Below are 27,001 nucleotides of genomic sequence, written 5' to 3' on the forward strand. Positions count from 1 at the left end.
CCACATCAATATAATTAAATTAAATTCACTAATAATTTCGAAAATTATGTACTTCTTGTTCTTTTGAATTAAAACATTTTTTCTTTTAAGAGAGGTGAAAGACTAATGGATTTTATTCATAGCTTTAAGGCATGGTTTACACACTAATGATCATGAAGTAGAAACACAAAAACATAGACAAACATAACACTTAAAAACCGAAAATAGAAAGAAAATAAAGAACAAGGAATGAATCCACCTCTAGTGGCGTCTTCTTCTTGAAGGACCAATGATGTTCTTCAACTCTTCTATGTCCCTTCCTTGCCTTTGTTGCTCCTCCCTCATGGCTCTTTGATCTTCTCTTATTTCTTGAAGAGTGAGGGCGTGTTCATGGTGTTCCACCCTTAGTTGTTCCACGTTTTGGCTCAAGTCTTCTAAGGAGGTACTGAGTTGCTCCCAATAGTTGTTGGGAGGAAAGTGCATTCCATGAGGCATTTGTTGATGATGAACTTCCTCATGTTCTCCTTGGGGGCCGTGAGGAACTTCCCTTGTTTGCTCCATCCTCTTCTTGGTGATGGGCTTGTCTTCTTCAATGGAGACATCTCCATCTATGATAACTCCAGCTGAATAACATAGATGGCATATGAGGTGGGGGAAGGCTAGCCGTGTCATGTATGAAGGCTTGTCAGCTATTTTGTAGAGTTCATTGGCTATGACTTCATGAACCTCTACTTCCTCTCCAATCATGATGCTATGGATCATGATGGCCCGATCCACAGTAACTTCAGATCGGTTGCTTGTAGGGATGATGGATCTTTGGATGAACTCCAACCATCCTCTAGCTACAGGCTTGAGGTCCAGTCTTCTTAGTTGGACCGGTTTGCCTTTGGAGTCTACTCTCCATTGGGCGCCTTCCACACAAATGTCCGCAAGGACTTGGTCCAACCTTTGATTAAAGTTGACCCTTCTTGTGTAAGGGCGTTCATCACCTTGCATCATGGGTAGATGAAACGCCAACCTCACATTTTCTGGACTGAAATCTAAGTATTTCCCCCGAACCATTGTGAGGTAGTTCTTCGGATTCGGGTTCATACTTTGATCATGGTTCCTTGTGATCCATGCATTAGCATAGAACTCTTGAACCATCAGTAATCCGACTTGTTGCATGGGGTTGGTTATGACTTCCCACCCTCTTCTTTGGATCTCATGTCGGATTTCCGGATACTCATTCTTTTTGAGCTTGAAGGGGACCTCAGGGATCACCCTTTTCTTTGCCACAACATCATAGAAGTGGTCTTGGTGGCTCTTGGAGATGAATCTCTCCTTCTCCCATGATTCGGAAGTGGAAGCTTTTGCCTTCCCTTTTCCTTTTCTTGAGGAAACTCCGGTCTTGGGTGCCATTGATGGTGAATGAAAAATAAAAAGCTTAGGCTTTTTACCACACCAAACTTAAAATTTGCTCGTCCCGAGCAAAAAAAAAAAGAAAAAGAAGAGTAGAAGAAGAAGAAGAGAATTTGAGTAGAGAGGGAGAAGAGGGGTTCGGCTATAGGAGAGAAGAAGGGGTTTGTGTTGTGTGAAAATGAAGAAGAAAGGAGATGTATTTATAGGGAGAGGGGGGGTTGGGATTCGGCCATTTTGGGTGGGAAAGGGTGGGGAATTGAATTTGAATGTAGTGGGGGTAGGTGGGGTTTATGGGGAAGAGGAGGTTGATGTGAATGGTGCATGGGGTAATTGGGAAGAGGTATTGAGGTGATTGGTGAAGGGTATTGGGAATTGTGACATGGATATTCAAATCACAAAAGTAGGATTAAGAGGGAAGGTGAGAATTGGGTAGGTGGGGATCCTGTGGGGTCCACAGATCCTGAGGTGGGGATCCTGTGGGGTCCACAGGTCCTGAGGTGAAAAGAAATACCATTCCTTCACCCTATAGGCGTGTAAATTGCCTTTATGCATCATTCTGGCATTCAAACGCCCATTGGTGCATGTTCTGGGCGTTAAACGCCCATGTGATGCTTGTTTCTGGCGTTGAACGCCAGTTTCAAGCTTGTTTCTGGCGTTCAGCGCCAGATTGTCCTCTGCGTGCGCATCCTGGCGTTAAACGCCAGGATGTAGCTTGTTTTGGGCGTTCAGCGCCAGGAAGATGCTCTGTTCTGGCGCTGAATGCTGGCCAGATGCATCTTCTGGGCGCTGAACGCCGGCCCGTGCGTCCTCCAGGGTGAAAATTTTTTCTTCTGTTTTTTTTGACTCTGTTTTTAATTTTTTTGATTTTTTCGTGACTCCTCATGATCATGTACCTAATTAAACACAAAAATAACACCAAAACAAAATAAGATAAAATTAGATAAATAAAATTGGGTTGCCTCCCAACAAGCGCTTCTTTAATGTCAATAGCTTGACAGTGGCTCTCATGGAGCCACAGAGCAATCAAGTCAATGTTGTCTAGTCCCAACACCAAACTTAGAGTTTGGATATGGGGTTTGAACACCAAACTTAGAGTTTGGTTGTGGCTTCACAACACCAAACTTAGAGTCTGACTGTGTGGGCTCTTCTTGACCTTGAACTGAGAGAAGCTCTTCATGCTTACTCTCTTTTGTCACAGAGGGATGGCCATGTGCTTGAAACACAAGGTATTCTCCATTTAGTTGAAGGACTAACTCTCCTCTGTTGACATCTATCACAGCTTCTGCTGTGGCTAGGAAAGGTCTTCCTAGGATGATGCATTCATCATCTTCCTTCCTAGTATCTAGGATTATGAAATCAGTAGGGATGTAAAAGTCTTCAACTTTTACTAGCACGTCCTCTACTATCCCATGAGCTTCTCTCATGGATTTATCTGCCAATTGTAATGAGAACAAGGCAGGTTGTACCTCAATGATTCCCAGCTTCTCCATTACAGAGAGTGGCATAAGGTTTATCCCTGACCCAAGATCACACAGAGCTTTTTCAAAGCTCATGGTGCCAATGGTGCAAGGTATTAAGAACTTGCCAGGATCTTGTTTCTTTTGAGGTAGAGTTTCCTGAATCCAAGTATCCAAATCACGAATGAGCAAGGGAGGTTCACTTTCCCAAGTCTCATTACCAAATAGCTTGGCATTCAGTTTCATGATAGCTCCTAGATAATGAGCAACTTGCTCTCCAGTCACATCTTCATCCTCTTCAGAGGATGAATAATAGTCAGAGCTCATGAATGGCAGAAGGAGATTTAGTGGAATCTCTATGGTCTCTGTATGAGCCTCAGATTCCTCAGGATCCTTAATAGGAAGCTTCTTCTTGCTTGGAGGACGTCCCAGGAGGTCTTCCTCACTGGGATTTTCGTCCTCCTCCTCCTTGATGCATTCGGCCATGTTGATTAAATCAATGGCTTTGCACTCTCCTTTTGGATTCTCTTCTGTATTACTTGGGAGAATACTGGGAGGAGTTTCAATAACTTTCTTACTCAGCTGGCCTACTTGTGCCTCCAAATTTCTAATGGAGGATCTGGTTTCATTCATGAAACTGAAGGTGGCCTTTGACAGATCAGAGACTATATTAGCTAAATTAGAATTATTTTGTTCAGGGTTCTCTGTCTGTTGCTGAGAAGATGATGGAAATGGCTTACTATTGTTCAGCCTATTGCGTCCATCATTATTAAAGCCTTGTTGAGGCTTTTGTTGATCCTTCCAGGAGAAATTTGGGTGATTTCTCCATGATGGGTTATAGGTGTTTCCATATGGTTCACCCATGTAATTAACCTCTGCCATGGCAGGGTTCTCAGGATCATAAGCTTCTTCAGAAGCTACCTCTCTAGTACTGTTGGATGCATGTTGCAATCCATTCAGATTTTGAGAGATTATGTTGACCTGTTGAGTCAACATTTTGTTCTGAGCCAATATGGCATTCAGAGCATCAATTTCAAGAACTCCTTTCTTCTGAGGTATCCCATTATTCACGGAATTCCTCTCAGAGGTATACATGAACTGGTTGTTTGCAACCATGTCAATGAGTTCTTGAGCCTCTTCAGGCGTTTTCTTCAGGTGAATAGATCCACCTGCAGAATGGTCCAATGACATTTTCGAAAATTCAGAGAGACCATAATAGAATATATCTAATAGGGTCCATTCTGAAAACATATCAGATGGACATCTCTTGGTCAGCTGCTTGTATCTTTCCCAGGCTTCATAGAGGGATTCACCATCTTTTTGTTTGAAGGTTTGAACATCCACTCTCAGCTTGCTCAGCTTTTGAGGAGGAAAGAATTTATCCAAGAAGGCAGTGACCAGCTTATCCCAGGAGTCCAGACTATCCTTAGGTTGTGAATCCAACCATATTCTAGCTCTGTCTCTTACAGCAAAAGGGAAAAGCATGAGTCTGTAGACTTCAGGATTAACTCCATTTGTCTTTACAGTATCACAGACCTGCAAGAACTCAGTTAAGAACTGATAAGGATCTTCAGATGGAAGTCCATAAAACTTGCACTTTTGTTGCATTAAAGCAACTAGTTGAGGCTTAAGCTCAAAGTTATTGGCTCCAATGGCAGGAATGGAGATGCTTCTTCCATCAAACTTGGATGTTGGCTTTGTGAAGTCACCAAGCATTCTCCTTGCATTATTATTATTATTATTTTCGGCTGCCATCTCCTTCTCCTGTTCGAAAATTTCTGAAAGGTTATTTCTGGATTGTTGTAATTTAGCTTCTCTTAATTTTCTCTTCAGAGTCCTTTCAGGTTCTGGATCAGCTTCAACAAGAGTGCCTTTATCCTTGTTCCTGCTCATAAGAAAGAGAGAAGAAAACAAGAAAAGAAAGAGGAATCCTCTATGTCACAGTATAGAGATTCCCTTATGTTAGTAGAAGAAGAAAGGGGTAGAAGAATGAAGAGGGAGATTCGGATTTGTGGATGAAGAGAGGTGAAGAGAAGTGTTAGTAATTAATTAATTAAATAGAAGAAGAGAAGAGAGGGAAGGGATTTTTGAAAATAATTTTGAAAAAGGGGTTAGTAATTTTCGAAAATCAAAGACAAAGTATAATTAAAATTAAAATTTAAAACAAAAAGAATTTTTGAAAAAGAGAGGGAGAATTTTCGAAAATTAGAGAGGGAAGAGTAGTTAGGTGGTTTTGAAAAAGATAAGAAACAAACAAAGAGTTAGTTGGTTGATTGAAAAAGATTTGAAATCAAATTTTGAAAAAGATAAGAAGATAAGAGGTTAGACAAGATATTTTGAAATCAAATTTTGAAAAAGATAAAATTTTTGAAAAAGATAAGATAAAAGATAAAAAGATATATTTGAAAAAGATATTTTGAAAAAGATTTAATTTTAAAAATTACTTGACTAACAAGAAACTACAAGATAAGATTCTAGAATTTAAAGATTGAACCTTTCTTAACAAGAAAGTAACAGACTTCAAATTTTTGAACCAATCACATTAATTGTTAGCTAATTTTCGAAAATTTGATATAAAGATAAGAAAAAGATTTTTGAAAATATTTTAAAAAATAATTTTGAAATTTTCGAAAATTATATAAAAAATGAAAAAGATATGATTTTTGAAAAAGATTTTGAAAAGATAAGATTTTTAAAATTGAAATTTTGACTTGACTTGTAAGAAACAACTAATTTTAAAAATTTTTTGACCACGTCAACCCAAAATTTCGAAAATTTGGAGGGAAATAAGGAAAAGATATTTTTTTGAAATCAAATTTTGAATGAAAAACACAAAAATGACCCAAAACATGAAAATTTTGGATCAAGACACAAGATGCATGCAAGAATGCTATGAATGTCAAGATGAACACCAAGAACACTTTGAAGATCATGATGAACATCAAGAACATATTTTTGAAAAATTTTTGATGCAAAGAAAACATGCAAGACACCAAACTTAAAAATCTTTAATGCATGGAAAATATGAATGCAAAGATGCACATGAAAAACAAGAAAAGACACAAAACAAGAAATCATCAAGATCAAACAAGAAGACTTGTCAAGAACAACTTGAAGATCATGAAGAACACTATGAATGCATGAGATTTTCGAAAAATGCAAGAAAAAATTTTGAAAGCATGCAATTGACACCAAACTTAAAAATTGACTCAAGACTCAAACAAGAAACACAAAATATTTTTGATTTTTATGATTTTCTAATTTTTTGTATTTTTATTAATTTTTTCGAAAAACATTTTTGGAAAAACGAAAAATAAAAGAAAAATTTTTGAAAAAAAAGATTTTTGAAAAGAAAATTACCTAATCTGAGCAACAAGATGAACCGTCAGTTGTCCATACTCGAACAATCCCCGGCAACGGCGCCAAAAACTTGGTGGACGAAATTGTGATCACTTGTTCTTTCTACTTGTAGGATGTATACTCTGAGGGCATTGTTTATTTCCTTCACAATCTCGTTCAACTAACCAGCAAGTGTACTGGGTCGTCCAAGTAATAAACCTTACGTGAGTAAGGGTCGAATCCACAGAGATTGTTGGTATGAAGCAAGCTATGGTCACCTTGCAAATCTCAGTTAGGCAGATTAAAATAGTTTTATGGGTTTTCGAAAATAGAAATAATGAAAGGGATAAAGATACTTATGCAGATTCATTGGTGGGAATTTCAGATAAGCGGATGGAGATGCTGTAGAGCTCTTGGACGCCTGCTCTCCTACTCCTTCTACTCAATCCTTCTTACTCCTTTCCATGGCAAGCTTTGTATAGGGGTTCACCATCAACTGTGGCTACTTTCATTCCTCACGGGGAAATAACCTGTGCGGCTGTCACTCGCACAGCTAACCAGTCTGGAGGCATCACCCATGGCTGATGGCTACATCCCATCCTCGCAGTGAAAACTATGCTAACGCACTCTGTCACAGTACGGCTAATCACCGGTTGGTTCCCGCTCCTACTGGAATAGAATCCCTCTTTTGCGTCTGTCACGAACGCCCAGCAGGTTAAAGTTTGAAGCACGTCACGGTCATTCATTACCGGAATCCTACTCGGAACACCACAGACAAGGTTGGACTTTCCGGATTCCCAGGATCCTACTCGGAATACCACAGACAAGGTGAGACTTTCCGGACCCTCATAAATGCCGCCATCTATCTAGCTTATACCACGAAGATTCTGTTGGGGAATCTAAGAGATACGCATTCAAGCTCTGTTGCATGTAGAACGGAAGTGGTTGTCAATCACGCACGTTCATAAGTGAGAATGATAATGAGGGTAATTTGACTCATCACATTCATCATGTTCTTGGGTACGAATGAATATCTTGGAATAAGAATAGAAGAGATTTGAATAAAAGAAGATAGAATTTCATTAATACTTGAGGTACAGCAGAGCTCCACACCCTTAATCTATGGTGTGCAGAAACTCCACCGTTGAAAATACATAAGCAAAGAGTTCAGGCATGGCCGAATGGCCAGCCCTCTCTAACGTGATCACAGGATTCAGAATACAATCCAGGATCTGGTCAAAGACGTCTAATACAGTAGATAAATGTTCTATTTATAATAAACTAGCTACTAGGGTTTACATGAATAAGTAATTGATGCATAAATTCACTTCCGGGGCCCACTTGGTGTATGCTTGGGCTGAGCTTGATCATTCCACGAGCTAAGGCATTTCTTGGCGTTAAACTTTGAGTTATGACGTGTTTTGGGCGTTTAACTCCGGATCATGACGTTTTTCTGGCGTTTAACTCCAGACAGCAGCGTGTACTTGGCGTTTAACGCCAAGTTACGTCGTCATTCTTCGAATAAAGTATGGACTATTATATATTGCTGGAAAGCCCTGGATGTCTACTTTCCAACGCCGTTGAGAGCGCGCCAATTGGAGTTCTGTAGCTCCAGAAAATCCATTTCGAGTGCAGGGAGGTCAGATTCCAACAGCATCAGCAGTCCTTTTGTCAGCCTTCTTCAGAGTTTTGCTCAAATCCCTCAATTTCAGTCAGAATTTACCTGAAATCACAGAAAAACACACAAACTCATAGTAAAGTCCAGAAATGTGAATTTATCATAAAAACTAATGAAAACATCCCTAAAAGTAGCTTAAACTTACTAAAAACTATATGAAAACAATGCCAAAAAGCGTATAAATTATCCGCTCATCAGGAGTTCAGACTCAATGCCTTTGAAAATGCAAAAATTTATAAGGAAAAGGCAAAGAAATGGCATGACAAGAAATTGTCAACCAGAGTCTTTGAGCCAGGACAAAAAGTTCTGCTCTTCAACTCTAGGCTCAAACTGTTTCCAGGAAAACTCAAATCCCGTTGGAGGGGTCCGTATGTGATTACCGGAGTGTCACCATATGGATATGTTGAGCTTCAGGATATTGATTCTGATAAGAAGTTCATTGTTAATGGACAGAGAATCAAGCATTATCTTGAAGGAAATCTTGAGCAGGAATGCTCAGAACTGAGACTTGAGTGATTCTCAGTGAAGGTCCAGCTAAAGACAGTAAAGAAGCGCTTGCTGGGAGGCAACCCAGTCATTAGTAGGTTGTATGATTTGTTCTTACAGAGGAAAAAATCAAAAATGAAGGAATTCACAGAGTTACAGAAGGATTCAGCTCAAAAAGCAGAGAAAATGAGCTTACTGGCGAAAAAACGCCAGTAAGGAGCATTTTGGGCGTTAAACGCCAGAATGGGTACCATTCTGGGCGTTTAACGCCAGGAATGGTGCCATTTTGGGCGTTAAACGCCAGAATGGGCACCATTCTGGGCGTTTAACGCCAGGTGTGCAGCATCACTGGGCGTTCAGAAAAACGCCCAGTGAGGAAGGCTTTCTGGCGTTTAACGCTAGCCAGGGTACCTGGCTGGGCGTTAAACGCCCAAAAGGGGTGCCAAGTGGGCGTTAAACGCCAGAATGGGTGCCATTCTGGGCGTTTAACGCCAGAAAGGTGGGGGGACCACATTTTTGTTTTCAACTCAATTTTTTTCAAACTTTCCTCTTTTTACCCATACTCTTCTACATAAATGCACTTCAACCTTTCATCATTCACTTTCAAATCTTCACAAATCAAAACCATTCTTCAAACCTATTTCAAAATAATCTCAAATCTTCTTCAAAAACTCACCCTTTTCTCAATTTTCTTTTCATATCTTTTCAAATTTCCTTTCAAATCTCTCTTTTGTTTTCGAAATTCTCCTCCCCCCACTCTATAAATGAACGTTCCTCACCCCTCCTTCCTCACACCATTCGAATTTCCTCTTCCTCTCTCTCTCTATTCTCTTCTTCCTTTTCTTTTTGCTTGAGGACAAGCAAAACCTCTAAGTTTGGTGTGCTTTTCCGTGATCACTAAGCCAAGATTCATCAAGATCATGGCTCCCAAGGGAAAACAAACCAACTCAAGAGGAAAGAAAGAGACTAATCCAAAGAATCTTTGGAATCAAGAGAAGTTCTTAACTAAAGAACATGAAGACCATTATCACAAAATAATGGGTCTGAGGTCAGTGATCCCGGAAGTTAAATTTGATCTGAAAGAAGATGAATATCCGGAGATCCAAGAGCAAATTCGAAACAGAGGATGGGAAGTTCTGACCAATCCTGAAATAAAGGTTGGAAGGAACATGGTTCAGGAATTCTACTCTAATCTGTGGCTGACAGATAAGCAGAGAATGACTGGAACTGCTTACCATACCTACAGAACCATGGTCAGAGGGAAAGTTATGTACTTTCATCTGGACAAAATAAGAGAAATCTTCAAACTACCTCAACTACAAGATGATCCTGACTCCTTCAATAGGAGGATGGTGAGAGTAGATAAAGGGTTGGATCAAGTTCTAGAGGACATATGCTTCCCTGGGACTAAGTGGATTACCAATTCAAAGGGTGTCCCAAACCAACTCAAGAGGGGAGACCTCAAACCAATTGCAAGAGGTTGGCTAGACTTTATTGGGCGTTCCATATTGCCCACTAGCAACCGTTCTGAGGTCACCATCAAGAGAGCAGTGATGATTCATTGCATCATGCTTGGAAAAGAAGTGGAGGTTCATCATGTGATTGCTTGTGAGATTTACACAATTGCAAATAAGAATTCCACTGAAGCCAAATTGGCCTACCCAAGCTTGATTTCCTTGCTCTGTAAAGAGGCTGGGGTGAAGATGGGAGTAGATGAGTTCATACCCATTGAACACCCAATCACCAAGAAGTCAATGGAAGGACAAGTGCAAGACAACTCCATCAAGAGGAGGGCGCAGGAATTCCTCCCTGAATTCCCAAGAATTGACTACTGGTCCAGCCTAGAAGCATCTATTAACAAGCTGCAAGAGACTATGGAGCAACTGAAGGAAGAACAGCAGAATCAGAACTGCATGCTCTGCAAATTGCTGAAGGAGCAAGAGAAGCAGGGGCGTGAAATCCAAGAATTGAAACGCCAAAAGTTCTCCTCTCAAGCTGAGGGAGCATCTACTTCTCAAAATCAAGGTTGTTGAGTCCTAACTCTGTGAAAACCTCTATCATTAGGAGCCTATGTTTGCGTTTTTTTTTTCCTTTGTTTTGTTTTTATTTTTCGTTTTTTTTAAGTTTCATTTTATATCTATTTTTGAGTCTTATTTTAATTCATAATTAATAAGATTGAAATTTTATGCCTTAAAGATATGAATGTCCTATGAATCCATCACCTCTCTTAAATGAAAAATGCTTTAATCACAAAAGAACAAGAAGTACAGGATTTTAAAATTTATCATTGAAACTAGTTGAATTAGTTTGATGTGGTGACAATACTTTTTGCTTTCTGAATGAATGCTTGAACAGTGCATATGTCTCTTGAATTTGTTGTTTTGAGAATGTTAAAAAGTGTTGGCTCTTGAAAGAATGAGGAGAAAGAGAACTGTTATTGAGGATCTAAAAATCATTAGATTGATTCTTGAAGCAAGAAAAAGCAGTGAAAAAAAAAAGAAAAAAAAAAGAAAAAGAAAAGAAAAAGAAAAATAAAAGAATAAAGAGTTGTGATCCAAGGCAACAAGAGTGTGCTTAAGAACCCTGGACACCTCTAATTGGGGACTTTAGCAAAGCTGAGTCACAATCTGAAAAGGTTCACCCAATTATGTGTCTGTGGCATGAATGTATCCGGTGGTAATACTGGAAGACAGAGTGCTTTGGGCCACAGCCAAGACTCATACACTAGCTATGTTCAAGAATCATTATGCTTAACTAAGAGAATCAATAACACTATCTGAGTTCTGAGTTCTTATAGATGCCAATCATTCTGAACTTCAAGGGATAGAGTGAGATGCCAAAACTGTTCGGGGGCAAAAAGCTACTAGTCCCGCTCATCTAGTTGGAGCTATGTTTCCTTGATATTTTGGAGTCTATAGTATATTCTCTTCTTTTTATCCTATTTTGATTTTCAGTTGCTTGGGGACAAGCAACAATTTAAGTTTGGTGTTGTGATGAGCGGATAATTTGTATGCTTTTTGGCATTGTTTTTAGTATGTTTTTAGTATAATCTAGTTAGTTTTTAGTATATTTTTATTAGTTTTTAGCTAAAATTCACTTTTCTGGACTTTACTATGAGTTTGTGTGTTTTTCTGTGATTTCAGGTATTTTCTGGCTGAAATTGAGGGTCCTGAGCAAAAATCTGATTCCGAGACCAAAAAGGACTGCAGATGCTGTTGGATTCTGACCTCCCTGCACTCGAAGCGGATTTTCTGGAGCTACAGAAGCCCAATTGGCGCGATCTCAACGGCATTGGAAAGTAGACATCCTGGGCTTTCCAGCAATATATAATAGTCCATACTTTGCCCAAGATTTGATGGCCCAAACCGGCGCTCAAAGTCACCTACAGAAATTCCAGCGTTAAACGCCGGAACTGGCATAAAATTTGGAGTTAAACGCCCAAACTGGCATGAGAACTGGCGTTTAACTCCAGAAAAGGTCTCTACACGAAATTCCTTCATTGCTCAGCCCAAGCACACACCAAGTGGGCCCGGAAGTGGATTTTTCTGTCATTTACTCATTTCTGTAAACCTTAGGACACTAGTTTATTATTTATAGGATCTTTTGACATTGTATCAGTACGCTATGCAACCTTTTGAAGACCTTATGACATTTTTACATGTTTTCTTCCACAGCATGAGTCTCTAAACCCCATGGTTGGGGGTGAGGAGCTCTGCTGTGTCTTGATGGATTAATGCAATTACTACTGTTTCTCATTCAATCATGCTTGCTTCCATTCTAAGATAATACTTGTTCTTAATCCGGATGAATGTGATGATCCGTGACAATCATCATCATTCTCAACTATGAACGTGTGACTGACAACCACCTCCGTTCTACCTTAGATTAAGTAGTTATCTCTTGGGTTCTTTAACCGGAATCTTCGTGGTATAAGCTAGACTGATGGCGGCATTCAAGAGAATCCGGAAGGTCTAAACCTTGTCTGTGGTATTCTGAGTAGGATTCAATGATTGAATGACTGTGACGTGCTTCAATCTCCTGAAGGCGGGGCGTTAGTGACAGACGCAAAAGAATCACTGGATTCTATTCCGGCCTGATTGAGAACCGACAGATGGAATGCCGTGCCGTGACAGGGCATTAGGAATCGTTCCAATGAGAGGATGGGAGGTAGCCATTGACAACGGTGAAACCCTACATACAGCTTGCCATGGAAGGAGACTTGCGTGTTTGAAGAAGAAGACAGTAGGAAAGCAGAGATTCAGAAGATGGAGCATCTCCAAACCTCAACCTATTCTCCATTACTGCAAAACAAGTAACCATTTCGTGTTTTTTTTTGCTTTTCACAATCAATCCTGATAATTTCTGATATCCTGACTAAGATTTACAAGATAACCATAGCTTGCTTCAAGCCGACAATCTCTGTGGGATCGACCCTTGCTCACGCAAGGTATTACTTGGACGACCCAGTACACTTGCTGGTTAGTTGTGCGGGATTGCAAAAGTGTTATTGCAATTTCGTGCACCAGCAGGATATGAAGTTCAAAGAAGTATTGTGGAGATTCTCAAAAATCAATTGATCCGAGAAGCAGCAAACAAAACAAAAAGAAAAGTAAAGAAAATACAAAAACAAAAAGAACATGGCCCAAGGCTCTGAGCATCAATTACTAGGCAGAAAAAGAAAGAAAGAAACAAAAACTCAAAGAGTTGCTATCCTAGTAAATGCTTGTGGTTGAAGTGTGTCAAGGAAAGAGGCTTGAGCAAGTAAATCCTTAGGGGTGCTTTAACACCTAATACCTTAAAACCAACTGGTTTAGGAGTATTGATTGAAAACTTATTTAAAGAGCCGCTTTGAGACATGACACTTAGAGTTGAGGCCAAAGCACAGAAACTATAAGCTGCTTCAAGGTGATTACATATAAAGAGATCTCTATGATACCATTCGGATGAAAATCCTAAGACCTACGACTCCCAATATGTAAGGACTAGTGAGCACTGAAGCCCTTGCATGAGCATATAATTTAGAGTTCACCCTACTGTTACTTAATCACTTCACTCACTGTACTTTACAAGTGTTCTTCAATCCGTCTTAATTGAAAGAACCTCTGAGCATAATTCATTTCTTGCTTGGGGACAAGCAAGCTTTAAGTTTGGTGTTGTGATGACAAGTCATCTTAGCCTACTTTCACTAGTCTTTTTCTTTTGTTTTCACTTGAATTATGCACTTTCTTGAGCTCTAAGCAAGCCAATTTGGGTAGATTTTCATGATTCCTTTGATTGAATCAACCATAGATGAATTAATACAATTTCATGAGGTTCTATGCTATATTTGTTACATATTGTGAAAGAATGAATATCTCATGATTTTGAGCATAGCTTTGATGTGTTTGGTTGATTAATGATAGGTGAAGAAAGCTTGGAGAAAGGTTGAAGCAAGAAGGAATGGATAAGAGGAAGAGAGGGCAAAAAGTTTGAGCAAAAGTTTGCCTCAAACTTTAGCTCAAACTTTTGGAATAAGTGAAAATGAACCAGGAAGCAAAAAGCTGGACCAAAAGTTAGCCTCAAACTTTTGCACAAATTTTTGGGTGAAAAGTTTGCCCCAACGTTAGCCCCTAAATTTTGGGCTAACGTTGGCACATGCAAAACTCTCCCTGGGCACCAAAAGTTTGCGCCAACGTTAGCCCCTAACTTTTTGGCTAATGTTGGCGCATGAAAATCACTCCCTGGGCACCAAAAGTTTGCGCCAACGTTAGCCTCTAACTTTTGGGCTAACGTTGGCGCCATAAGTGCACATGAGGAGGCCAACGTTGGAGCAAAAGTTAGACCCCTAACTTTTGCACCAACGTTGGTATCAGCAAAATGGGGAAGCTGATATGAAAAGTTGGAGTAAAAGTTTGAGGCAAACTTTTACTCAAACTTTTACTCAAACTTTTGCAACATTCAAACCCGGTTCACTTGGTTCACTTCGGTTCCTCTCCAAACTCCAAGAGCAATCAACCAAGGCCTCTCTCAACCCATTTCCATCACGAGCAAAGGCCCAATTCAAGGCTTGAAGACCATTTGAAGAAAGTGTATAAATAGGATAGAATTCAAGTTATTCGGGAGCTTTTTTTTTAGTTTTCATAGGGAGCTTTCCCTTTGAGTTTTTAGAGAGCTTTTGGTATTGAGTGATCTTTAATTTCTTAGTCTCGGGGAAGGAGAATTCACTTCTCTTCCTCTTAGTTTTATTGCTTTCAATTTCAATTACAATTGTCTTGGATCTTGGGTTAGAGAATTGAAGAAATTCTGTTTCAATCTCATCCTTGGATCTCTCTGTTTATTTACTGCTTAATTGAATTTCAGTTTTGGTTAATTGCTCTTCATCTACTTTCTTTGCAATTTACATTTCCCTTGCAATTGTTCTTGTTGGATCTAGGAAGGCATTGAGATCTAGACTTGGTTTTCTAGTCTCTGGGTCCTGAGATCTGATTCTAAAGTTTACATTCTGTTTTTTTGTTTTTTTTTTCATGTTCATTTACTTGTTTTGCTTCAGATTCGATTCAACCCAAACCCTCTTTTACTCTTCTGTTTGATGCAATTAAATTTTCCTTGTTTAAATTCTGCAAATCCAATCCCTAATCCCCTTTACAATTCCAGCCGTTTACATTCCTTGCACTTTAAAATTCCGCAATCTACATTTCTTGCATTCTAAGTTTTCGCCATTTAATTTCTTGTTCTTTAAGATTCAGCACTTTAATTTCTTGCCCTCTTTAATTTCATGCAATTTACACATTCCTTTTACTTTCAATGCAATTTAATTTCTGCAAATCACAAATCACTCAACCAAATCTTGATTCGCTTGACTAAATCAACCACTAAACCAAAATTGCTCAATCCTTCAATCCCTGTGGGATCGACCTCACTCCCGTGAGTTTTTATTACTTGATGCGACCCGGTGCACTTGCCGGTGAGTTTTGTGTCGGATCGTTTTCCGCACATCACCAGTTTCTCATTTGAAAGTTCTTCCTCACTTGATTATGCCTCAACACAAAGTTTCCTCCAAAATCCATACAAGTCACCCCATCAATCACACAACTCATTCCACACCCCTCAACACAACTTCACCACAACATATCCACGTCACCAAAATTACTCTCAACCTTCATCTTTTGAACCAGCAGATGAGGATTACCTTCAAGCCATTGAAATACATAGAAAACTCATGGAAAGATACACACAACCCCAATCCTGGAAAGAAATCATCCTCAAGAAGATGAATGGGACCTTAGAGCAAACAAGGGAGAACTTAGAACCATCAAACAGTGAGGATGAAGTCCAACTTGTGGGTGAGGAAGTGGAAAAGAAAGATGAGGAAGCCTCTGTGTCAAGTGAAAATTCAATGGAAAATGAGGAGAAGGAGGGAATTGAACCTGAAGCTGCATATCCACAGAAGCCACTTGAGGTGACAAATGAACATGAAAATTCACAACTCTTTCAAACTTCCCTAAAACAAAACAGCTCAACAATTGAATCCATGATTGAAAGATATGAAGAGGAGATGAAGAAATGTTGGAAAGATAAACAAACCTCCTCAATGAAAAAGCTATTAAGTCAAATGTTTGAGTGCAAGGGAGGAAGTGGAAGAGCAAGAAAGTGAGAAAGACACTCAAGAGGAGTCACACTCAATTGAAGCAGAAAATTACAGGAAGGGAGAGCTCAATAAACCATCAATTTAAAAAGCTCTTGATGAAAAGAAGACTCCAACAATCACACAATCACCAAGACTTGGATTCAAGGAAGTGAAGACAATTAACAAAAGCACCAAGAAGAGGATTGTGACTGATGAGCGGATAATTTATACGCTTTTTGGCATTGTTTTTATATAGTTTTTAGTAAGTTTGAGCTACTTTTAGGGATGTTTTCATTAGTTTTTATGTTAAATTCACATTTCTGGACTTTACTATGAGTTTGTGTGTTTTTCTGTGATTTCAGGTAAATTCTGACTGAAATTGAGGGATTTGAGCAAAACTCTGAAGAAGGCTGACAAAAGGACTGCTGATGCTGTTGGAATCTGACCTCCCTGTACTCCAAATGGATTTTCTGGAGCTGCAGAACTCCAATTGGCGCGCTCTTAACGGCGTTGGAAAGTAGACATCCAGGGCTTTCCAGCAATATATAATAGTCCATACTTTATTCGAAGAATGACGACGTAACTTGGCGTTGAACGCCAAGTACACGCTGCTGTCTGGAGTTAAACGCCAGAAAAACGTCATGATCCGGAGTTGAACGCCCAAAACACGTCATAACTCGGAGTTCAACTCCAAGAAATGCCTCAACTCGTGGATTAATCAAGCTCAGCCCAAGCATACACCAAGTGGGCCCTGGAAGTGAATTTATGCATCAATTACTTACTCATGTAAACCCTAGTAGCTAATCTAGTATAAATAGAACATTTATCTAATGTATTAGATGTCTTTTGACCACGTTTCATCTTTGGTCTCAGTTTTGTTTTATTCTTCATCTTAGGAGATCATTGATCACATTTTAGGGGGCTGGCCATTCGGCCATGCCTGAACCCTTTGCTTATGTATTTTCAACGGTGGAGTTTCTGCACACCATAGACTAAGGGTGTGGAGCTCTGCTGTACCTCAAGTATTAATGAAGTTCTATTTTCTTTTATTCAAATCTCTCTTATTCTTATTCCAAGATATTCATTCGTACCCAAGAACATGATGAATGTGATGATAAGTAACCCTCATTATCATTCTCACTTATGAACGCGCGTGATTGACAACCACTTCCGTTCTACATGCAACCGAGCTTGAATGTGTATCTCTTAGATTCCCCAACAGAATCTTCGTGGTATAAGCTAGATAGATGGCGGCATTTATGAGGATTCGGAAAGTCTCACCTTGTCTGTGGTATTCCGAGTAGGATCCTGGGAATCCGGAAAGTCTCACCTTGTCTGTGGTATTCCGAGTAGGATTCCGGTAATGAATGACTGTGACGTGCTTCAAACTTGCAACCTGCTGGGCGTTAGTGACAGACGCAAAAGAATCAAGGGATTCTATTCCAGTAGGAGCGGGAACCAACCAGTGATTAGCCGTACTGTGACAGAGTGCGTGAGCATTAGTTTTCACTGCGAGGATGGGATGTAGCCATCAACCATGGGTGATGCCTCCAGACGATTAGCCGTGCGACTGACAACCGCATAGGATCATTTTCCTGAGAGGATTGAAAGTAGCCACAGCTGATGGTGAACCCCTATACAAAGCTTGCCATGGAAAGGAGTAAGAAGGATTGAGTAGAAGCAGTAGGAGAGCAGGCGTCCTTGAGCCATGCAGCATCTCCATTCGCTTACCTGAAATTCCCACCAATGAATCTGCATAAGTCTTCTATCCTTTTATTTAATCTATTCTTTTATCTTTATTTTCGAAACCCATAAACCATTTTAATCTGCCTGACTGAGATTTACAAGGTGACTATAGCTTGCTTCATACCAACAATCTCTGTGGGATCGACCCTTACTCACGTAAGGTTTATTACTTGGACGACCCAGTACACTTGCTGGTTAGTTGAACGGAGTTGTGAATTTGACCAAGAGACACAATAGTTTTTGTGTATATGCCAAAGAGCCAATATTGATGATCACAATTTCGTCCACCAAGTTTTTGGCGCCGTTGCCGGGGATTGTTCGAGTATGGACAACTGACGGTTCATCTTGTTGCTCAGATTAGGTAATTTTCTTTTCAAAAATATTTTTCAAAATTTTTCTTTTATTTTTCGTTTTTCCAAAAATATTTTCGAAAACAAAAAAAAAATTAATAAAAATACAAAAAATTAGAAAATCATAAAAATCAAAAATATTTTGTGTTTCTTGTTTGAGTCTTGTGTTAATTTTTAAGTTTGGTGTCAATTGCATGCTTTTAAAAAATTTTCTTGCATTTTTCGAAAGTCTCATTCATTCATAGTGTTCTTCATGATCTTCAAGTTGTTCTTGACAAGTCTTCTTGTTTGATCTTGATGATTTCTTGTTTTGTGTCTTTTGTTGTTTTTCATGTGCATTTTTGCATTCATGTTTTCCATGCATTAAAGATTTTTAAGTTTGGTGTCTTGCATGTTTTCTTTGCATCAAAAATTTTTCAAAATTTTGTTCTTGATGTTCATTATGATCTTCAAAGTGTTCTTGGTGTTCATCTTGACATTCATAGCATTCTTGCATGCATCTTGTGTCTTGATCCAAAATTTTCATGTTTTGGGTCATTTTTGTGTTTTTCTTTAAAAATTCAAAAAAATCAAAAAAATATCTTTTCCTTATTTTCCTCCAAATTTTCGAAATTTTGGGTTGACTTGGTCAAAAATTTTTAAAATTAGTTGTTTCTTACAAGTCAAGTCAAAATTTCAATTTTAAAAATCTTATCTTTTCAAAATCTTTTTCAAAAATCATATCTTTTTCATTTTTTATATAATTTTCGAAAATTTCAAAAATTATTTTTCAAAATATTTTCAAAATCTTTTTCTTATCTTTATATCAAATTTTCGAAAATTAGCTAACAATTAATGTGATTGGTTCAAAAATTTGAAGTTTGTTACTTTCTTGTTAAGAAAGGTTCAATCTTTAAGTTCTAGAATCTTATCCTGTAGTTTCTTGTTAGTTAAGTAATTTTTAAAATTAAATCTTTTTCAAAATATCTTTTTCAAATATATATTTTTATCTTTTATCTTATCCTTTTCAAAAAATTTTTATCTTTTTCAAAATTTGATTTCAAAATATCTTATCTAATTTCTTATCTTCTTATCTTTTTTAAAATTTTGATTTCAAATCTTTTTCAATCAACTAACTAACTTTTTGTTTGTTTCTTATCTTTTTCAAAACCACCTAACTACTTTTCCCTCTCTAATTTTCGAAAATTCTCCCTCTCTTTTTCAAAAATTCTTTTTGTTTTAAATTTTAATTTTAATTATATTTTGTCTTTGATTTTCGAAAATTACTAACCTCTTTTTCAAAAATTATTTTCGAAATTTCTCTTCTCTTCTCTTATTCTATTTAATTAATTAATTACTAACACTTCTCTTCACCTCTCTTCATCTAAGAATCCGAACTTCTTATATCCCTTGTATTTGGATTCTTCTACCCCTTTCTTTTTCTACTAACATAAAGGAATCTCTATACTGTGACATAGAGGATTCCTCTTTCTTTTCTTGTTTCTTCTCTTTCATATGAGCAGGAACAGGGAAAAAGGCACTCTTGTTGAAGTTGATCCAGAACCTGAAAGGACTCTGAAGAGAAAATTAAGAGAAGCTAAATTACAACAATCCAGAAACAACCTTTCAGAAATTTTCGAACAAGAGAAGGACATGGCAGCCGAAAATAATAATAATAATAATAATGCAAGGAGAATGCTTGGTGACTTCACAAAACCAACATCCAAGTTTGATGGAAGAAGCATCTCCATTCCTGCCATTGGAGCCAATAACTTTGAGCTTAAGCCTCAATTAGTTGCTTTGATGCAACAAAACTGCAAGTTTTATGGACTTCCATCTGAAGATCCTTATCAGTTCTTAACTGAGTTCTTGCAGATCTGTGAGACTGTAAAAACGAATGGAGTTGATCCTGAAGTCTACAGACTCATGCTTTTCCCTTTTGCTGTAAGAGACAGAGCTAGAATATGGTTGGATTCACAACCTAAGGATAGCCTGGACTCCTAGGATAAGCTGGTCACTGCCTTCTTGGATAAATTCTTTCCTCCTCAAAAGCTGAGCAAGCTGAGAGTGGATGTTCAAACCTTCAAACAAAAAGATGGTGAATCCCTCTATGAAGCTTGGGAAAGATACAAGCAGTTGACCAAAAGATGTCCATCTGACATGTTTTCAGAATGGACCATGATATATTCTATTATGGTCTCTCTGAATTTTCGAAAATGTCACTGGACCATTCTGCAGGTGGATCTATTCACCTGAAGAAAACGCCTGAAGAGGCTCAAGAACTCATTGACATGGTTGCAAACAACCAGTTCATGTATACCTCTGAGAGGAATTCCGTGAATAATGGGATACCTCAGAAGAAAGGAGTTCTTGAAATTGATGCTCTGAATGCCATATTGGCTCAGAACAAAGTGTTGACTCAACAGGTCAACATGATCTCTCAAAATCTGAATGGACTGCAACATGCATCCAACAGTACTAGAGAGGCAGCTTCTGAAGAAGCTTATGATCCTGAGAACCCTGCCATGGCAGAGGTTAATTACATGGGTGAACCTTATGGAAACACCTATAATCCATCATGGAGAAATCATCCAAATTTCTCTTGGAAGGATCAACAAAAGCCTCAACAAGGCTTTAACAATGGTGGACGCAATAGGCTGGGCAATAGCAAGCCATATCCATCATCTTCTCAGCAACAGACAGAGAATTCTGAACAAAACAATTCCAATTTAGCCAATATAGTCTCTGATCTGTCAAAGGCCACTTTCAGTTTCATGAATGAAACAAGATCCTCCATTAGAAACTTGGAGGCACAAGTGGGCCAGCTGAGTAAGAAAGTCATTGAAACTCCTCCCAGTACTCTCCCAAGCAATACAGAAGAAAATCCAAAAGGAGAGTGCAAGGCCATTGATTTAATCAAAATGGCCGAATGCATAGGGGAGGAGGAGGACGAAAATCCTAGTGAGGAAGACCTCCTGGGATGTCCTTCAAGCAAGAGGGAGTTTCCTATTAAGGATCCTGAGGAATCTGAGGCTCATACAGAGACCATAGAGATTCCATTAAACCTCCTTCTGCCATTCATGAGCTCTGAAGACTATTCATCCTCTGAAGAGGATGAAGATGTGACTGGAGAGCAAGTTGCTCAATACTTAGGAGCTATCATGAAGCTGAATGCCAAGCTGTTTGGTAATGAGACTTGGGAAAGTGAACCTCCCTTGCTCATTAGTGAACTAGATACTTGGATTCAGAAAACTCTACCTCAAAAGAAACAAGATCCTGGCAAGTTCTTAATACCTTGCACCATTGGCACCATGAGCTTTGAAAAAGCTCTATGTGATCTGAGGTCAGGGATAAATCTTATGCCACTCTCTGTAATGGAGAAGCTAGGGATCATTGAGGTACAACCTGCCTTGTTCTCATTACAATTGGCAGACAAGTCCATGAGACAAGCTTATGGAATAGTAGAGGACGTGCTAGTAAAGGTTGAAGGCCTTTACATCCCTGCTGATTTCATAATCCTAGACACTAGGAAGGAAGATGATGAATGCATCATCCTAGGAAGACCTTTCCTAGCCACAGCAGAAGCTGTGATAGATGTCAACAGAGGAGAATTAGTCCTTCAATTGAATGGGGACTACCTTGTGTTTAAGGCACATGGCCATCCCTCTGTGACAAAAGAGAGTAAGCATGAAGAGCTTCTCTCAGTTCAAGGTCAAGAAGAGCCCACACAGTCAAGCTCTGAGTTTGGTGTTGTGAGGCCACAACCAAACTCTAAGTTTGGTGTTAAGACCCCATATCCAAACTCTAAGTTTGGTGTTGGGACCACACTAACATTGACCTGATCACCTTGTGGCTCCATGAGAGCCACTGTCAAGCTATTGACATTAAAGAAGCGCTTGTTGGGAGGAAACCCAATTTTATTTATCTAATTTTATTTTATTTTGTTTCTTTATTATTTTTGTGTTTAATTAGGTACATGATCATGAGGAGTCACGAACAAATCAAAAAAAAAAAATTAAAAACAGAGTCAAAAACAGAAGAAAAAAAATTGTTCACCCTGGAGGCAGCGCAGACTGGCATTCAACGCCAGTAAGATGCATCTGGCTGGCGTTCAACGCCAGAACAGAGCACCATTCTGGCGCTGAACGCCAGATACAAGCAACAACCTGGCGTTTAACGCCAGGATGTGCACACAGAGGACAATCTGGCGCTGAACGCCAGAAACAAGCATGAAACTGGCGTTCAACGCCAGAAACATGCATTACATGGGCGTTTAACGCCCAGAACATGCACCAATGGGCGTTTGAACGCCAGAATGATGCATGGAGGCAATTTACATGCCTATATGGTGAAGGAATGGTATTTCTTTTCACCTCAGGATCTGTGGACCCCACAGGATCCCCACCTCAGGATCTGTGGACCCCACAGGATCCCCACCTACCATAAACCCCACCTAGCTTCATAAAATTCAAATTCACTTTCCCACCCATTCCCACCCAAAATGGCCGAATACCCACCCTCCCTCTCCCTATAAATACCCTTCTTTTCTTCTTCATTTTCACACAACACAAACCCCTTCTTCTCCCACATAGCCGAACCCCCTTCTTCCCCTCTCTCCTCTATTCTCTTCTTCTTCTTTTCTTTTCTTTTCTTTCTTGCTCGAGGGCGAGCAAAATTTTAAGTTTGGTGTGGAAAAAGCCTAAGCTTTTTGTTTTTTTCATTTACCATCAATGGCACCTAAGACCGGAGTATCCTCAAGAAAAGGGAAAGGGAAGACAAAAGCTTCCACCTCCGAGTCATGGGAGAAGGAGAGATTCATCTCCAAGAGCCATCAAGACCACTTCTATGATGTTGTGGCAAAGAAGAAGGTGATCCCCGAGGTCCCTTTCAAGCTCAAAAAGAATGAGTATCCGAAAATCCGACATGAAATCCAAAGAAGAGGTTGGGAAGTCTTAGTCAACCCCATGCAACAAGTCGGAATATTGATGGTTCAAGAGTTCTATGCCAATGCATGGATCACTAGGAACCATGATCAAAGTATGAACCCGAATCCAAAGAACTATATCACAATGGTTCGGGGGAAATACTTAGATTTTAGTCCGGAAAATGTGAGGTTGGCGTTTCACTTACCCATGATGCAAGGTGATGAACGCCCCTACACAAGAAGGGTCAACTTTAATCAAAGGTTGGACCAAGTCCTTATGGACATATGTGTGGAAGGAGCTCAGTGGAGAATAGACTCCAAAGGCAAGCCAGTCCAACTAAGAAGACTGGATCTCAAGCCTGTGGCTAGAGGATGGTTGGAGTTCATTCAAAGATCCATCATCCCTACTAGCAACCGATCTGAAGTTACTGTGGATCGGGCCATCATGATCCATAGCATCATGATTGGAGAGGAAGTAGAGGTTCATGAAGTCATCTCCAATGAACTCTACAAAATAGCCGACAAGTCCTCACCCATGGCACGGCTAGCCTTCCCTCATCTTATTTGCCATCTATGTTACTCAGCTGGAGTTATCATAGATGGAGATGTCTCCATTGAAGAAGACAAGCCCATCACCAAGAAAAGGATGGAGCAAACAAGAGAAGTTCCTCACGGCCATCAAGAAGAACATGAGGAAGTTCATCATCAACAAATGCCTCAAGGAATGCACTTTCCTCCCAACAACTATTGGGAGCAACTCAGTACCTCTTTAGAAGATTTGAGCCATAATGTGGAACAATTAAGGGTGGAACATCATGAACACTCCATCATTCTCCAAGAAATAAGAGAAGATCAAAGAGCAATGAGGGAGGAGCAACAAAGGCAAGGAAGGGACATAGAAGAGCTCAAGGACATTGTTGGTTCTTCAAGAAGAAGACGCCACTAAAGGTGGATTCATTCCTTGTTCTTTATTTCTTTCTGTTTTCGGTTTTTAATTATTGTGTTTATCTATGTTTTGTGTCTTTATTTCATGATCATTAGTATGTAACCATGCCTTAAAGCTATGAATAAAATCCATTAGTCCTTCACTTCTCTTAAATGAAAAATGTTTTAATTCAAAAGAATAAGAAGTACATAGATTTCGAATTTATCATTGAATTTAATTTAATTATATTGATGTGGTGGCAATACTTTTTGTTTTCTGAATGAATGCTTGAACAGTGCATATTTTTGATCTTGTTGTTTATGAGTGTTAAAATTGTTGGCTCTTGAAAGAATGATGAACAAAGAGAAATGTTATTGATGAACTGAAAAATTCATGAATTGATTCTTGAAGCAAGAAAAAGCAGTGAAAAGCAAAAGCTTGTGCGAAAAAAAAATGGCGAAAAAATAGAAAGAAAAAGCAAGCAGAAAAAGCCAATAGCCCTTAAAACCAAAAAGGCAAGGGTAAAAAGGATCCAAGGCTTTGAGCATCAATGGATAGGAGGGCCCAAGGAAATAAAATCCAGGCCTAAGCGGCTAAATCAAGCTGTCCCTAACCATGTGCTTGTGTCATGAAGGTCCAAGTGAAAAGCTTGAGACTGAGTGGTTAAAGTCGTGATCCAAAAGAGTGTGCTTAAGAGCTCTGGACACCACTAACTGGGGACTCTAGCAAAGCTGAGTCACAATCTGAAAAGGTTCACCCAGTCATGTGTCTGTGGCATTTGTGTATCCGGTGGTAATACTGGAAGACAAAGTGCTTAGGGCCACAGCCAAGACTCATAAGTAGCTGTGTTCAAGAATCAACATGCTTAACTAGGAAAGTCAATAACACTATCTGAAATTCTAAGTTCCTAGAGAAGCCAATCACTCTAAACTTCAAAGGAAAAAGTGAGATGCCAAAACTGTTCAGAAGCAAAAAGCTACAAGTCCCGCTCATCTAATTAAATTAATATTCATTGATATTCTGGAATTTATAGTATATTCTCTTCTTTTATCCTATTTGATTTTCAGTTGCTTGGGGACAAGCAACAATTTAAGTTTGGTGTTGTGATGAGCGGATAATTTATACGCTTTTTGGCATTGTTTTTATATAGTTTTTAGTAAGTTTGAGCTACTTTTAGGGATGTTTTCATTAGTTTTTATGTTAAATTCACATTTCTGGACTTTACTATGAGTTTGTGTGTTTTTCTGTGATTTCAGGTAAATTCTGACTGAAATTGAGGGATTTGAGCAAAACTCTGAAGAAGGCTGACAAAAGGACTGCTGATGCTGTTGGAATCTGACCTCCCTGCACTCGAAATGGATTTTCTGGAGCTGCAGAACTTCAATTGGCGCGCTCTCAACGGCGTTGGAAAGTAGACATCCAGGGCTTTCCAGAAATATATAATAGTCCATACTTTATTCGAAGAATGACGATGTAACTTGGCGTTGAACGCCAAGTACACGCTGCTGTCTGGAGTTAAACGCCAGAAAAACGTCATGATCCGGAGTTGAACGCCCAAAACACGTCATAACTCGGAGTTCAACTCCAAGAAATGCCTCAACTCGTGGATTAATCAAGCTCAGCCCAAGCATACACCAAGTGGGCCCCGGAAGTGAATTTATGCATCAATTACTTACTCATGTAAACCCTAGTAGCTAATCTAGTATAAATAGAACATTTATCTAATGTATTAGATGTCTTTTGACCACGTTTCATCTTTGGTCTCAGTTTTGTTTTATTCTTCATCTTAGGAGATCATTGATCACGTTTTAGGGGGCTGGCCATTCGGCCATGCCTGAACCCTTTGCTTATGTATTTTCAACGGTGGAGTTTCTGCACACCATAGACTAAGGGTGTGGAGCTCTGCTGTACCTCAAGTATTAATGAAGTTCTATTTTCTTTTATTCAAATCTCTCTTATTCTTATTCCAAGATATTCATTCGTACCCAAGAACATGAGGAATGTGATGATAAGTAACCCTCATTATCATTCTCACTTATGAACGCACGTGATTGACAACCACTTCCGTTCTACATGCAACCGAGCTTGAATGTGTATCTCTTAGATTCCCCAACAGAATCTTCATGGTATAAGCTAGATAGATGGCGGCATTTATGAGGATCCGGAAAGTCTCACCTTGTCTGTGGTATTCCGAGTAGGATCCTGGGAATCCGGAAAGTCTCACCTTGTCTGTGGTATTCCGAGTAGGATTCCGGTAATGAATGACTGTGACGTGCTTCAAACTTGCAACCTGCTGGGCGTTAGTGACAGACGCAAAAGAATCAAGGGATTCTATTCCAGTAGGAGCGGGAACCAACCAGTGATTAGCCGTACTGTGACAGAGTGCGTGAGCATTAGTTTTCACTGCGAGGATGGGATGTAGCCATCAACCATGGGTGATGCCTCCAGACGATTAGCCGTGCGACTGACAACCGCATAGGATCATTTTCCCGAGAGGATTGAAAGTAGCCACAGCTGATGGTGAACCCCTATACAAAGCTTGCCATGGAAAGGAGTAAGAAGGATTGAGTAGAAGCAGTAGGAGAGCAGGCGTCCTTGAGCCATGCAGCATCTCCATTCACTTACCTGAAATTCCCACCAATGAATCTGCATAAGTCTTCTATCCTTTTATTTAATCTATTCTTTTATCTTTATTTTCGAAACCCATAAACCATTTTAATCTGCCTGACTGAGATTTACAAGGTGACTATAGCTTGCTTCATACCAACAATCTCTGTGGGATCGACCCTTACTCACGTAAGGTTTATTACTTGGACGACCCAGTACACTTGCTGGTTAGTTGAACGGAGTTGTGAATTTGACCAAGAGACACAATAGTTTTTGTGTATATGCCAAAGAGCCAATATTGATGATCACAATTTCGTCCACCAGTGACCAAGCTACCAAAGACAATATTCATGAAGAAGAAAATGTCAACTACAAGCACTTCTCCCCCTGATCCAGCAAGCAAGCTCAATCAAGCCATTAACAAAAGAAAGCTTGCTGAGAAGAGACCAAGACAGGGGGCAATAGCTGAATCTTCTCCTTCCTTGAGGTCATTCCTCTTAACAAACTGGAAGAAGAGGAAGAAA

At 39.3% G+C, this 27,001-nt stretch overlaps 1 non-coding gene across 1 annotated transcript; it reads right to left on the reverse strand.

Annotated features, from left to right (window-relative positions):
- Window positions 1-20,079: 20,079 nt before the first annotated feature.
- LOC112767641 (small nucleolar RNA R71) lies at window positions 20,080-20,183 on the reverse strand. Its single transcript, XR_003185088.1, has one exon. It is a non-coding gene; the product is annotated as a small nucleolar RNA R71 (small nucleolar RNA).
- Window positions 20,184-27,001: the final 6,818 nt, after the last annotated feature.

This window comes from Arachis hypogaea, chromosome 2 (genome assembly GCF_003086295.3).
Source record: "Arachis hypogaea cultivar Tifrunner chromosome 2, arahy.Tifrunner.gnm2.J5K5, whole genome shotgun sequence".
NCBI lineage: Eukaryota > Viridiplantae > Streptophyta > Magnoliopsida > Fabales > Fabaceae > Arachis > Arachis hypogaea.